Source organism: Scyliorhinus torazame, chromosome 2 (genome assembly GCF_047496885.1).
Source record: "Scyliorhinus torazame isolate Kashiwa2021f chromosome 2, sScyTor2.1, whole genome shotgun sequence".
In the NCBI taxonomy this organism is placed as follows: domain Eukaryota; kingdom Metazoa; phylum Chordata; class Chondrichthyes; order Carcharhiniformes; family Scyliorhinidae; genus Scyliorhinus; species Scyliorhinus torazame.
The window spans coordinates 67,009,241-67,024,062 of record NC_092708.1 but is presented as its reverse complement, the minus strand read 5'-3'; the positions used below and the strand labels follow the sequence as shown (position 1 = coordinate 67,024,062).

Genomic DNA, 14,822 nt, shown 5'->3' with positions numbered 1-14,822 from the left:
GCTGTTTTTTTGATTATTCATTTACGGGATGTGGGTGTTGTCATGATATTCAGGTAAACATCATAGCACATACATACATACATACTGATGGACAGATCAACGGACCAATCAACACACACAACACGACAGCCGATCACAGGCAAGAGCATACACAGTACAAAACAGGGAACACAACACTTCCTGGGGACTCTAGCAGAAGACGGCTCAGGGCACAGAGCTCATTACAAGCCACTCAGACATCCACCATGTGCTGAGTGCCACTACAAGATAGAATTAGGAATAGGTCCACAGAATCAAGGGTCATGATCGAACCTCAGTAAACAGTTTACCAGTGTAAATAGATGTTTGAAATAGAACTGTGTTGTACCATTCGCAACCATGTTGGTTCGTCTGTGTAGCAGAATACCCAACACTTCATAGTACCAGGAGTGACTTTGGTACCTACCCACAAATCCTCCGGAATCTGCCATCCTGCGCCATGGACACCGTCAACACACCGCAGCCGCTGCAAGTCGCTGGAAATCTCGGCGTTAATTGGAAGCTGTTCAAACAGCGCTTCCAGCTCTTTCTGGAAGCCAACGAAAAGGAAAGAGCCTCGGACACCAGAAAGATCGCCATCCTCCTCACCACGGCAGATCAACACGCCATCCATGTCTACAACTCCCTGGTGTTCGCGGAAGGCGAGTACAAGACCAAATACAAGACGGTCCTTCTCAAGCTCGACCAACACTTCAGCATCGAGGTCAATGAGAGCTTCGAGAGGTGTCTCTTCCAGCAGCGCCTGCAGGGTAAGGATGAGCCCTTTCAGTCACTCCGTACTCATCTCCGTATCCTCGCGCAGTCCTGCAGTTGTGACACCACCTCCGATTCCATGATTCGGGACCAGATCGTTTTTGGGGTCACCTCGGGCACCCTACGCCAGCAGCTCTTAAAAATAAAAGGCCTCACCTTAGCCTCTGCAATCGAAGCCTGTGTCCATCACGAAAACGTGATTAGCCGCTATACCCAATTTCAGGTGGCCGAATCGGCGCGGCAGGGATCCTACGCGGCCGGATCGGCGAGGCAGGCGCCCTACAAGGCCGAACTGGTCCAGGCGATCGAGTTCCTCCCGGCAAGCGGCCCGGACGAGGGCGGCCATTTTGCGCGCTTTTCGAGGCCTCCCGCGCTTGTGCGCGCCAAAAACTATGACAACACTGAGGGACGTGATGCGCAGGCACGCTCGACGCAAGACCGAACTGCGCATGCGCAGTGGCGCAACGAACGCCATGACGTCACGACATGCGGCAACTGTGGAGCCGCACATTTAAAGCGGCAGTGTCCCGCAAGAACCCAACAATGCCTCTGCTGTGGCAAGGTGGCTCACTACGCTGCTTGCTGTCGAGCAGCTCAACCGGTAAATGTTCCCCAACTCCGACAACCTCGCAGGGACGTGCGGACCATTCAGCCTCCTTATTACGAGTCGTGCCCAGATGATGTCCAGACCAGTGACACAGATGACCGGGACGCCTTCCGTGTTGCGGTCATTGATGGGAGCCGAATGTCTCCAGCCAGGACCCACCAGCAGGTGCAAGTGAACACGATCAATCCGGGTGATGAATGGTGTGCCACCCTAACGGTCAACCCGAATTCGTCGCCCACCTACTAGATTGGACTTATGAGACTGCTTGTACATTGAACTCATAATACCACTGTGTTAATATGTTTCTGTTCTTATCGTTGCAGGAATTTGTTTTGTCATTCAACATTTCCCCGTTCTTTGTTTATGGTACAACCTCGTTGTTATGTCGCACCGACATCGCCCCTTGTATATAGTTTAAGAACAAAGAACAAAGAAATGTACAGAACATAGACATAGAACATACAGTGCAGAAGGAGGCCACTCGGCCCATCGAGTCTGCACCGACCCACATTAATCCCTCACTTCCACCTTATCCCTGCAACCCAATAACCCCTCCCAACCCTTATGGACACTACGGGTAATTTAGCATGGCCAATCCACCTAACCTGCACGTCTTTGGACTGTGGGAGGAAACCGGAGCACCCGGAGGAAACCCACGCGGACACGGGGAGAACGTGCAAACTCCGCACAGACAGTGACCCAGCGGGGAATCGAACCTGGGACCCTGGCGCTGTGAAGCCACAGTGCTAATCACTTGTGCTACCGTGCTGCCCCGAGGAACAGGAACAGGCCCTACGGCCCTCCAAGCCCGTGCCGACCATGCTGCCCGACTAAACTACAATCTTCTACACTTCCTGGGTCCGTATCCTTCTATTCCCATCCTATTCATATATTTGTCAAGATGCCCCTTAAATGTCCCTATCGTCCCTGCTTCCACTACCTCCTCCGGTAGCGAGTTCCAGGCACCCACTACCCTCTGCGTAAAAAACTTGCCTCGTACATCTACTCTATACCTTGCCCCTCTCACCTTAAACCTATGCCCCCTAGTAATTGACCCCTCTACCCTGGGGAAAAGCCTCTGACTATCCACTCTGTCTATGCCCCTCATAATTTTATATACCTCTATCAGGTCTCCCCTCAACCTCCTTCGTTCCAGTGAGAACAAACCGAGTTTATTCAATCGCTCCTCATAGCTAATGCCCTCCATACCAGGCAACATTCTGGTAAATCTCTTCTGCACCCTCTCTAAAGCCTCCATATCCTTCTGGTAGTGTGGCGACCAGAATTGAACACTATACTCCAAGTGTGGCCTAACTAAGGTTCTATACAGCTGCACATGACTTGCCAATTCTTATACTCAATGCCCCGGCCAATGAAGGCAAGCATGCCGTATGCCTTCTTGACTACCTTCTCCACCTGTGTTGCCCCTTTCAATGACCTGTGGACCTGTACTCCTAGATCTCTTTGACTTTCAATACTCTTGAGGGTTCTACCATTCACTGTATATTCCCTACCTGCATTAGACCTTCCAAAATGCATTACCTCACATTTGTCCGGATGAAACTCCATCTGCCATCTCTCCGCCCAAGTCTCCAGACAATCTAAATCCTGCTGTATCCTCCGACAGTCCTCATCGCTATCCGCAATTCCACCAACCTTTGTGTCGTCTGCAAACTCACTAATCAGACCAGTTACATTTTCCTCCAAATCATTTATATATACTACAAAGAGCAAAGGTCCCAGCACTGATCCCTGTGGAACACCACTGGTCTCAGCCCTCCAATTAGAAAAGCATCCCTCCATTGCTACTCTCTGCCTTCTATGGCCTAGCCAGTTCTGTATCCACCTTGCCAGCTCACCCCTGATCCCGTGTGACTTCACCTTTTGTACTAGTCTACCATGAGGGACCTTGTCAAAGGCCTTACTGAAGTCCATATAGACAACATCTACTGCCCTACCTGCATCAATCATCTTAGTGACCTCCTCGAAAAACTCTATCAAGTTAGTGAGACACGACCTCCCCTTCACAAAGCCGTGCTGCCTCTCACTAATATGTCCATTTGCTTCCAAATGGGAGTAGATCCTGTCTCGAAGAATTCTCTCCAGTAATTTCCCTACCACTGAAGTAAGGCTCACCGGCCTGTAGTTCCCGGGATTATCCGGGATTTAGCCCCATGTACATGCTGTAAATATTGCACACACACACACATTTAGCTACACTCAGTGCGCATCTCTATTTATGACCACGTAGACACAGGTTCTTGTAAAAAAGGGGGGTGTCATGATATTCAGGTAAACATCATAGCACATACATACATACATACATACATACTGATGGACAGATCAACGGACCAATCAACACATGCAACACGACAGCCAATCACAGGCAAGAGCACACACAATACAAAACAGGGAACACAATACTTCCTGGGGATTCGAGCAGGAGACGGCTCAGGGCACAGAGCTCATTACAAGCTACTCAGATATCCACCATGTGCTGAGTGCCACTACAAGATAGAATTAGGAATAGGTCCACAGAATCAAGGGTCATGATCGAACCTCGGTAAACAGTTTACCAGTGTAAATAGATGTTTGAAATAAAACTGCGTTGTACCATTCGCAACCGTGTTGGTTCATCTGTGTAGCAGAGTACCCAACACTTCATAGTACCAGGAGTGACTTTGGTACCTACCCACAAATCCTCCGGAATCTGCCATCCTGCACCATGGACACCGTCAACACACCGCAGCCGCTGCAAGTCGCTGCAAATCTCGGCGTTAATTGGAAGCTGTTCAAACAGCGCTTCCAGCTCTTTCTGGAAGCCAACGAAAAGGAAAGAGCCTCGGACACCAGAAAGATCGCCATCCTCCTCACCACGGCAGGTCAACACGCCATCCATGTCTACAACTCCCTGATGTTTGCGGAAGGCGAGGACAAGACCAAATACAAGACGGTCCTTCTCAAGCTCGACCAACACTTCAACGTCGAGGTCAACGAGAGATTCGAGAGGTATCTCTTCCATTAACGCCTGCAAGGTAAGGATGGGCACTTTCAGTCATTCTTTACGCATCTCCGCATCCTCGCGCAGTCCTGCGGTTACGATACCACCTCCGATTCCATGATTTGGGACCAGATCGTTTTTGGGGTCACCTCGGGCACCCTACGCCAGCAGCTCTTAAAAATAAAAAGCCTCGCCTTAGCCTCCACAATCGAAGCCTGTGTCCTGCACGAAAACGCGACTAGCCGCTATACCCAATTTCAGGTGGCCGAAACGGCGCGGCAGGGGTCCTACGCGGCTGGATCGGCGAGGCAGGCGCCCTACGAGGCCGAACTGGTCCAGGCGATCGAGTTCCTCCCGGCCCGCGGCCCGGGGGAGGGCAGCTTTTTGTGCGGTATTCGAGGCCTCCCATGCTTGTGCGCTCCAAAAACTACGGCAACACTGAGGGACGTGATTCGCAGGCGCGCTCGACGCAAGACTGAACTGCGCATGCGCAGTGGCGCAACGAACGCCATGACGTCACGACATGCGGCAACTGTGGAGCCGCACATTTAAAGCGGCAGTGTCCCGTAGGAACCCGATAATGCCTCCGCTGTGGCAAGGTGGGTCACTACGCTGCTTGCTGTCGAGCAGCTCAACCTGTCAATGTTCCCCAACTCCGACAACCTCGCAGGGACGTGCGGACCATTCAGCCTCCTTATTACGAGTTGTGCCCAGACGATATCCAGACCAGTGACACAGGCGACCAGGACACCTTCCGTTTTGTGGTCATTGATGGGAACCGAATGTCTCCAGCCAGGACCCATCAGCCGGTGCAAGTTAACATGATCAATCCAGGTGATGAATGGTGTGCCACCCTAACGGTCAACCCAAATTCGTCGCCCACCTACTAGACTGGACTTATGAGACTGCTTGTACATTGAACTCATACTACCACTGTGTTAATATGTTTCTGTTCTTATCGTTACAGGAATTAGTTTTGTCGTTCAACATTTCCCCGTTCTTTGTTTATGGTACCAGCTCGTTGTTATGTCGCACCCGACATCGCCCCTTGTATATAGTTTAGCCCCATGTGCATGCTGTAAATATTGCACACACACACATTTAGCTACACTCAGTACACATCTCTTATGACCACGTAGGCACATGTTCTTGTAAAAAAGGGGGGATGTCATGATATTCAGGTAAACAACATAGCACATACATACATACATACATACTGATGGACAGATCAACGGACCAATCATCACACACAACACGACAGCCAATCACAAGCAAGAGCATACACAGTACAAAACAGGAAACACGACACTTCCTGAGCACTCGAGCAGAAGACGGCTCAGGGTACAGAGCTCATTACAAGCCACTCAGACATCCACCATGTGCTGAGTGCCACTACAAGATAGAATTAGGAATAGGTCCACAGAATCAAGGGTCATGATCGAACCTCAGTAAACAGTTTACCAGTGTAAATAGATGTTTGAAATAGAACTGTGTTGTACCATTCGCAACCGTGTTGGTTCATCTGTGTAGCAGAGTACCCAACACTTCAGATGTCACTGGTTAGGCCAGCATTTATTGCCCATTTCTAGTTGCCCTTCAATAGGTGGTGGTGAGTTGCCTTCTTGAACCGCTGCAGTCCTTGAGGTACAGGAAGACCCTCTGGACTGTTAGGGAGGGAGTTCCACGCTGTTGCCCCAGTGAGAGTGAAGGAGAGGCAATATATTTCCAAATCAGGGTGGTGAGTGACTGGGAGGGGAACGTCCCGATGGTAGGGTTCCCAGATATCTGCTGCTCTTGTCCTACTAGATGGTAGTGGTCATGGGTTTGGAAGGTGTTGTCTGAGGAACCTTGGTGAGTTACTGCAGTGCATCTTGTAGATGGTACACATGGCTGCCACTGATTGTCGGTGGTGGAGTGTTTGAATATGTGTGGAAGGGGGAGCAATCAAGCTAGGTGCTTTGTTCTGAATGGTGTCGAGCTTCTTGAGTGTTGTTGGAGCTGCACTCATCCAGGCAAGTGGAGAGTATTCCATTTCACTCCTGACTTGTGCCTTGTAGATGGAGGACAGGCTTTGGGGGGGGTCAGGAGGTGAGTTACTCGCCGTAGGATTCTTAGCCTTTGACTTGCCCTAGTAGCCACAGTATTAATGTGGCTAGTCCATTTAAGTTTCTAATCAATGATAACCCCCCAAGATGTTGATTGTGGGGGATTCAGCAATGGTAATGCCATTGAATGTAAAGGGGCGGTGGTTAGATCCACTTTTGTAGGAGATGGTCATTGCCTGCCACTTGTGTGGCGCGAATGTAACTCGCCATTTGTTAACCCAAGCCTAGATATTATCCAGGTCTTGCTGCACTTGGACATGGACTGCTTTATTATCTGAGGAGACACAAATGGTGCTGAAGATTGTGCAGTCATCCGCAAACATCCCCACTTCTGACCTTATGATGGAAGGCAAGTTATTGATGAAGCAGCTGAAGATGGTTGGGCCTAGGACACTACCCTGAGGGACTCCTGCAGTGATGTACTGGTGTTAAGAAGATTGATCGTCAACCACCACAACCATCTTCCTTTGTGCCAGGTATGACACCAACCAGTGGAGAGTTTTCCCCCTGATTCCCATTAACTCCCATTTAGCTAGGGATCCTTGATGCTATACTCGGTCAAATGCTGCCTTGATTCAAGGGCAGTCACTCTCATCTTACCTCTGGAATTCAACTCTTGTGTTCATGTTTGAACCAAGGCTATAATGAGGTCAGGAGCTGAGTGACCCTGGCGGAACCCAAACTGAGTGCCCATGAGCAGGTTATTTCTCAGAACGTGCCGCTTGAGAGCACTGTTGATGACTCCTTCCATCACTTTGCTGATGATGGAGAGTAGACTGATTGGACGGTAATTGGCTGGGTTGGATTTGTACTGTTCCTTGTGTACAGGACACACCTGGGCAATTTTCCACATTGCCGGGTAGATGCCAGTGTTGGAGCTGTACTGGAACAGCTTGGCTAGGGGTGCAGCAAGTTCTGGAGCACAAGTCTTCAGTACTATTGCCGGGATATTGTCAGTACCCATAGTTGTTGCAGTATCCAGTGCCTTCAGCCATTTCTTGATATATAAAGGACAAAAAGAACAAAGAAATGTACAGCACAGGAACAGGCCCTTCGGCCCTCCAAGCCCTTGCCGATATAATGTGGAGTGAATCGTATTGGTTGAAGACTGACATCTGTGATGCTGGGGACCTCTGGAGGAGACCGAGATGGATCATCCACTCGGCACTTCTGGCTGAAGATTGTTGTGAATGCCTCGGCCTTGTCTTTTTCACAAATGTGCTGGGCTCTGCCATCATTGAGGATGGGGATATTTGTGTTTAATTGTCCACCACCATTCACGACTGGATGCAGCAGGACTACAGAGCTTAGATCTGATGCATTTGTTGTAGATTCGTTTAGCTCTGTCTATTACTTGTTGCTTATGCTGAGTGGCACATGAGTAGAACATAGAACATAGAACATAGAACAATACAGCGCAGTACAGGCCCTTCGGCCCACGATGTTGCACCGAAACAAAAGCCATCTAACCTACACTATGCCATTATCATCCATATGTTTATCCAATAAACTTTTAAATGCCCTCAATGTTGGCGAGTTCACTACTGTAGCAGGTAGGGCATTCCACGGCCTCACCACTCTTTGCGTAAAGAACCTACCTCTGACCTCTGTCCTCTATCTATTACCCCTCAGTTTAAAGTTATGTCCCCTCGTGCCAGCCATATCCATCCGCGGGAGAAGGCTCTCACTGTCCACCCTATCCAACCCCCTGATCATTTTGTATGCCTCTATTAAGTCTCCTCTTAACCTTCTTCTCTCCAACGAAAACAACCTCAAGTCCATCAGCCTTTCCTCATAAGATTTTCCCTCCATACCAGGCAACATCCTGGTAAATCTCCTCTGCACCCGCTCCAAAGCCTCCACGTCCTTCCTATAATGCGGTGACCAGAACTGTACGCAATACTCCAAATGCGGCCGTACCAGAGTTCTGTACAGCTGCAACATGACCTCCCGACTCCGGAACTCAATCCCTCTACCAATAAAGGCCAACACTCCATAGGTCTTCTTCACAACCCTATCAACCTGGGTGGCAACTTTCAGGGATCTATGTACATGGACACCTAGATCCCTCTGCTCATCCACACTTTCAAGAACTTTACCATTAGCCAAATATTCCGCATTCCTGTTATTCCTTCCAAAGTGAATCACCTCACACTTCTCTACATTAAACTCCATTTGCCACCTCTCAGCCCAGCTCTGCAGCTTATCTATATCCCTCTGTAACCTGCTACACCCTTCCACACTATCGACAACACCACCGACTTTAGTATCGTCTGCAAATTTACTCACCCACCCTTCTGCGCCTTCCTCTAGGTCATTGATAAAAATGACAAACAGCAACGGCCCCAGAACAGATCCTTGTGGTACTCCACTTGTGACTGTACTCCATTCTGAGCATTTCCCATCAACCACCACCCTCTGTCTTCTTTCAGCTAGCCAATTTCTGATCCACATCTCTAAATCACCCTCAATCCCCAGCCTCCGTATTTTTTGCAATAGCCTACCGTGGGGAACCTTATCAAACGCTTTGCTGAAATCCATATACACCACATCAACTGCTCTACCCTCGTCTACCTGTTCAGTCACCTTCTCAAAGAACTCAATAAGGTTTGTGAGGCATGACCTACCCTTCACAAAGCCATGCTGACTATCCCTGATCATATTATTCCTATCTAGATGATTATAAATCTTGTCTCTTATAATCCCCTCCAAGACTTTACCCATTACAGATGTGAGGCTCACCAGTCTATAGTTGCCGGGGTTGTCTCTGCTCCCCTTTTTGAACAAAGGGACCACATTTGCTGTCCTCCAGTCCTCTGGCACTATTCCTGTAGCCAATGATGACATAAAAATCAAAGCCAAAGGTCCAGCAAGCAATCTCTCCCCTGGCCTCCCAGAGAATCCTAGGATAAATCCCATCAGGTCCCGGGGACTTATCTATTTTCAGCCTGTCCAGAATTGCCAACACCTCTTCCCTACGTACCTCAATGCCATCTATTCTATTAGCCTGGGGCTCAGCATTCTCCTCCACAACATTATCTTTTTCCTGAGTGAATACTGACGAAAAATATTCATTTAGTATCTTGCCTATCTCTTCAGACTCCACACACAATTTCCCATCCCTGTCCTTGACTGGTCCTACTCTTTCCCTAGTCATTCGCTTATTCCTGACATACCTATAGAAAGCTTTTGGGTTTTCCTTGATCCTTCCTGCCAAATACTTCTCATGTCCCCTCCTTGCTCGTCTTAGCTCTCTCTTTAGATCCTTCCTCGCTACCTTGTATCTATCCATCGCCCCAACCGAAACTTCACACTTCATCTTTACATAGGCCTCCTTCTTCCTCTTAACAAGAGATTCCACTTCCTTGGTAAACCACGGTTCCCTCGCTTGACGCCTTCCTCCCTGTCTGACCGGTACATACTTATCAAGAACACGCAGTAGTTGATCCTTGAACAAGCCCCACTTATCCAGTGTCCCCAACACTTGCAGCCTACTTCTCCACCTTATCCCCCCCAAGTCACGTCTAATGGCATCATAATTGCCCTTCCCCCAGCTATAACTCTTGCCCTGCAGTGTATACTTATCCCTTTCCATCATTAACGTAAACGTCACCGAATTGTGGTCACTGTCCCCAAAGTGCTCTCCTACCTCCAAATCCAACACCTGGCCTGGTTCATTACCCAAAACCAAATCCAACGTGGCCTCGCCTCTTGTTGGCCTGTCAACATATTGTTTCAGGAAACCCTCCTGCACACACTGTACAAAAAATGACCCATCTATTGTACTCGAACTATATCTTTTCCAGTCAATATTTGGAAAGTTAAAGTCTCCCATAATAACTACCCTGTTACTTTCGCTCATATCCAGAATCATCTTCGCCATCCTTTCCTCTACATCCCTAGAACTATTAGGAGGCAGATAAAAAACTCCCAACAGGGTGACCTCTCCTTTCCTGTTTCTAACTTCAGCCCATACTACCTCGGAAGAAGAGTCCCCATCTAACATCCTCTCCGCCACCGTAATACTGCTCTTGACTAGCAGCGCCACACCTCCCCCTCTTTTGCCTCCTTCTCTGAGCTTACTAAAACACCTAAACCCCGGAACCTGCAACATCCATTCCTGTCCCTGCTCTATCCATGTCTCCGAAATGGCCACAACATCGAAGTCCCAGGTACCAACCCATGCTGCCAGTTCCCCTACCTTGTTTCGTATACTCCTGGCATTGAAGTAGACACACTTCAAACCACCTACCTGAACACTGGCCCCCTCCTGCGACGTCAAATCTGTGCTCCTGACCTCTATACTCTCATTCTCCCTTACCCTAAAACTACAATCCAGGTTCCCATGCCCCTGCTGCATTAGTTTAAACCCACCCAAAGAGCACTAACAAATCTCCCCCCCAGGATATTTGTGCCCCTCAGGTTCAGATGTAGACCATCCTGTCTGTAGAGGTCCCACCTTCCCCAGAAAGAGCCCCAGTTATCCAGAAATCTGAATCCCTCCCGCCTGCACCATCCCTGTAGCCACGTGTTTAAATGCTCTCTCTCCCTATTCCTCATCTCACTATCACGTGGCACGGGCAACAACCCAGAGATAACAACTCTGAGCTGGAGATGGCAGCACTTCCTGCAGGTAAAATCAGCAGGGACACTAACTGCATCCCTCACCTCAACCATCCTGCAGGAGGAACATTGCACTCCCTTCCCTGCCATTCCTCTAACTTTCTACCAAGATCTGATTAACAACTAAATTACATTTTTATAAAAAATAATAATAATATAATAAAAGATGGTACTTACCTCAGACCAATGGGTTTTATTATTAGGTGAGAGGAGGAGGGCGGGTGGGAGACACTACACGTGTAGTGTCTCGGGTTTCCTCTCCACCAGAATCTATTGGTGAGGGTCTTCCCAGACGTCCGCGGGTCGACTTCCTGTTCCCGCCTAAAAAACTAATTTAAAAAAAAGAAAAATTCTCAGCTCCTGCTGAAGTTGACTAACCAGCCAGCTCCACCCCCGCCGAAATCGACTGGCCTGCCCCTGCAAAGACAAGTGCTTTTAAAGGACAGACTTACCTCCCAGCAACCTCCTTCCGCAATGCTCCCGCTGAAACTGACTCACCAGCTGTTCTCACGCCGAAATCGACTCCTGTGTTGTAGTTTCACCAGGGTGACACCTAATTTTTCGGTATGATTGATGTTGCTCCTGGCATGACCTCCTGCACTCTTCATTGACCAGGGTTGATCCTCTGGTTTGGTGGTAATGGTAGAGTGGGGGAGATGCTGGGCCATAAAGGTTGTGGTTGAATACCATTCTGCTACTGCTGATGGCCCACAGCACCTCATGGATGCCCAGTCTTGAGTTGCTAGATCTGTTTGAAGTCTATCCCATTGAGCACGGTGGTAGTGATACACAAATGATGGAGGGTTTCTTCAATGTGAAGTCGAGACTTTGTCTCCACAAGGACTGTGCAGTGGTCACTTCTAATGACAGTGTCATGGACAAATGCATCTGCAGCAGGCAGATTGGTGAGGATGAGGACATGGATGTTTTTCCCTCCTGTTGGTTCCCTCACCACCTGCTGCAGTCTCAGTCTAGCAGCTATGTCTTTTAGGACCCAGCTAGGTCTGTGGTGGTGCTTTCAAGCCACTCTTGGTGATGGACATTGAAGTCGCCCACACAGAATTCTGTGCCCTTGCCACCCTCAGTGCTTCGTCCAAGTGGTGTTCAACATGGAGGAGTACTGATTCATCAGCTGATCATAGAATCATAGAATTTAAAGTGCAGAAGATGGCCATTCAGCCCATCAAGTCAGCACTGGCCCTTGGAAAGAGCAGTCTACCCAAGCCCACACCTTCACCCTATCCCCGTAACCCCTCCTAACACTTTTTGGACACTAAGGGCAATTTAGCTTAGCCAATCTACCTAACCTGCACATCTTTGGACTATGGGAGGAAACGGGAGCACCTGGGGGAAACCCACGTGGACACAGGGAGAACGTGCAGACTCCGCACAAACAGTGACCCAAGCCGTAAATTGAACCTGGGACCTTGGAGCTATGAAGCAACTGTGCTAACCACTGTGCTACCATGCTGCCCTGATGGTAGCCAGTACGTGGTAATCAGCAGGAGGTTTCCTTGCCCATGTTTAACCCGAAGCCATGAGACTTCATGGAGTTCATACTTGATGCTGAATACTCCCAGTGCAATTCCCTTCCGACTGTATACTACTGTGCCGCCACTGTGCTGGGTCTGCCCTGCCGGTGAGACAGGACATACCCAGGAATGATAATAGCGGTGTCTGTCAGGTATGGTTCTGTGAGTATGACTATGTCAGGCTATTGCTTGACTCATCTGTGAGACAGCTCTCCCAACTTTGGCACAAGCACCCAGATGTTAGTAAGGAGGACTTTGCAAGGTCGGCAGGGCTGGGTCTGCCATTGTCGTTTCCGGTTCGATGGCGGGTGGTCTGTCCGGTTTCATTCCTTGTTTGTCTTTTTGTAGCAGTTGAATACTGAGTGGCTTGCTGGGCCATTTCAAAGGGCATTTAAAAGTTAACCGCATTGCTATGGGTCTGGAGTCACATGTTGGATTGGATTGGATTTATTTATTGTCACGTGTACCGAGGTACAGTGAAAAGTATTTTTCTGCGAGCAGTTCAACAGATAATTAAGTACATGAGAAGAAAAGGGAATAAAAGAAAATACATAATAGGGCAACACAACATATACAATGTAACTACATAAGCACTGGCATCGGATGAAGCATACAGGGTGTAGTGTTAATGAGGTCAGTCCAGAAGAGGGTCATTTAGGAGTCTGGTGACAGTGGGGAAGAAGCTGTTTTTGAGTCTGTTCGTGTGTGTTCTCAGACTTCTGTATCGCCTGCCCGATGGAAGAAGTTGGAAGAGTGAGTAAGCCGGGTGGGAGGGATCTTTGATTATGCTGCCCGCTTTCCCCAGGCAGCGGGAGGTGTAGATGGAGTCCATGGATGGGAGGCAGGTTCGTGTGATGGACTGGGCGGTGTTCACGACTCTCTGAAGTTTCTTGCGGTCCTGGGCCGAGCAGTTGCCATACCAGGCTGTGATGCAGCCCGATAGGATGCTTTCTATGATGCATCTGTAAAAGTTGGTAAGGGTTAATGTGGACATGCCGAATTTCCTTAGTTTCCTGAGGAAGTATAGGCACTGTTGTGCTTTCTTGGTGGTAGCGTCGACGTGGGTGTACCAGGGCAGATTTTTGGAGATGTGCACCCCTAGGAATTTGAAACTGCTAACCATCTCCACCACGGCCCCATTAATGCTGACAGGGCTGTGTACAGTACTTTGCTTCCTAAAGTCAATTACCAACTCTTTAGTTTTGCTGGCATTGAGGGAGAGATTGTTGTCACTACACCACTCCACTAGGTTATCTATCTCCCTCCTGTATTCGGACTCGTCGTCATTCGAGATCCGGCACACTATTGTCGTATCGTCAGCAAACTTGTAGATGGAGTTGGAACCAAGTTTTGCCACGCAGTCGTGTGTGTACAGGGAGTAGAGTAGGGGGCTAAGTACGCAGCCTTGCGGGGCGCCGGTGTTGAGGACTATTGTGGAGGAGGTGTTGTTGTTCATTCTTACTGATTGTGGTCTGTTGGTCAGAAAATCGAGGATCCAGTTGCAGAGTGGGGAGCCAAGTCCTAGGTTTTGGAGCTTTGATATGAGCTTGGCTGGGATTATGGTGTTGAAGGCAGAGCTGTAGTCAATAAATAGGGGTCTAATGTAGGAGTTCTTGTTTTCAAGATGCTCTAGGGATGAGTGTAGGGCCAGGGAAATGGTGTCTGATGTGGACCGGTTGCAGCGGTATGCGAATTGCAGTGGATCAAGGCGTTCTGGGAGTACGGAGATGATGCACTTCATGATCAACCTCTCGAAGCACTTCATTATGACTGAAGTCAGGGCCACTGGTCGGTAGTCATTGAGGCACGTTTGCCGGTTCTTCTTTGGTACCGGTATGATGGTGGTCTTCTTGAAGGCCACATGTAGGCCACACCAGGTAAAGACGGCAGATTTCCTTCCCTAAAGGACATTACTGCACCAGATGGGATTTTACAACAATCGACAATGGTTTCTTGGTGAGCATTAGACTTTTTAATTCCAGATACTTACTGAGTTTAAATTCCATCGCCTGTCGTGGTGGGATTCGAACCCGGGACCCCAGATTATTATCCTGTCAATACTGAACATTGTAAATCAGCAATTATGATCCCAAGAGATTGGCCCCAATAATTGACCATTAATATATATTTATTATGTATTAAAAACAATATATGCATCTGAG

The 14,822-nt window shown here is 48.8% G+C and overlaps 1 protein-coding gene across 4 annotated transcripts in view; it reads left to right on the top strand.

The window, feature by feature from the left end:
* The window catches only part of LOC140388225 (histamine N-methyltransferase-like), a 95,867-nt gene that overhangs the window by 41,538 nt on the left and 39,507 nt on the right, over positions 1-14,822 (top strand). The window lies entirely within an intron of this gene.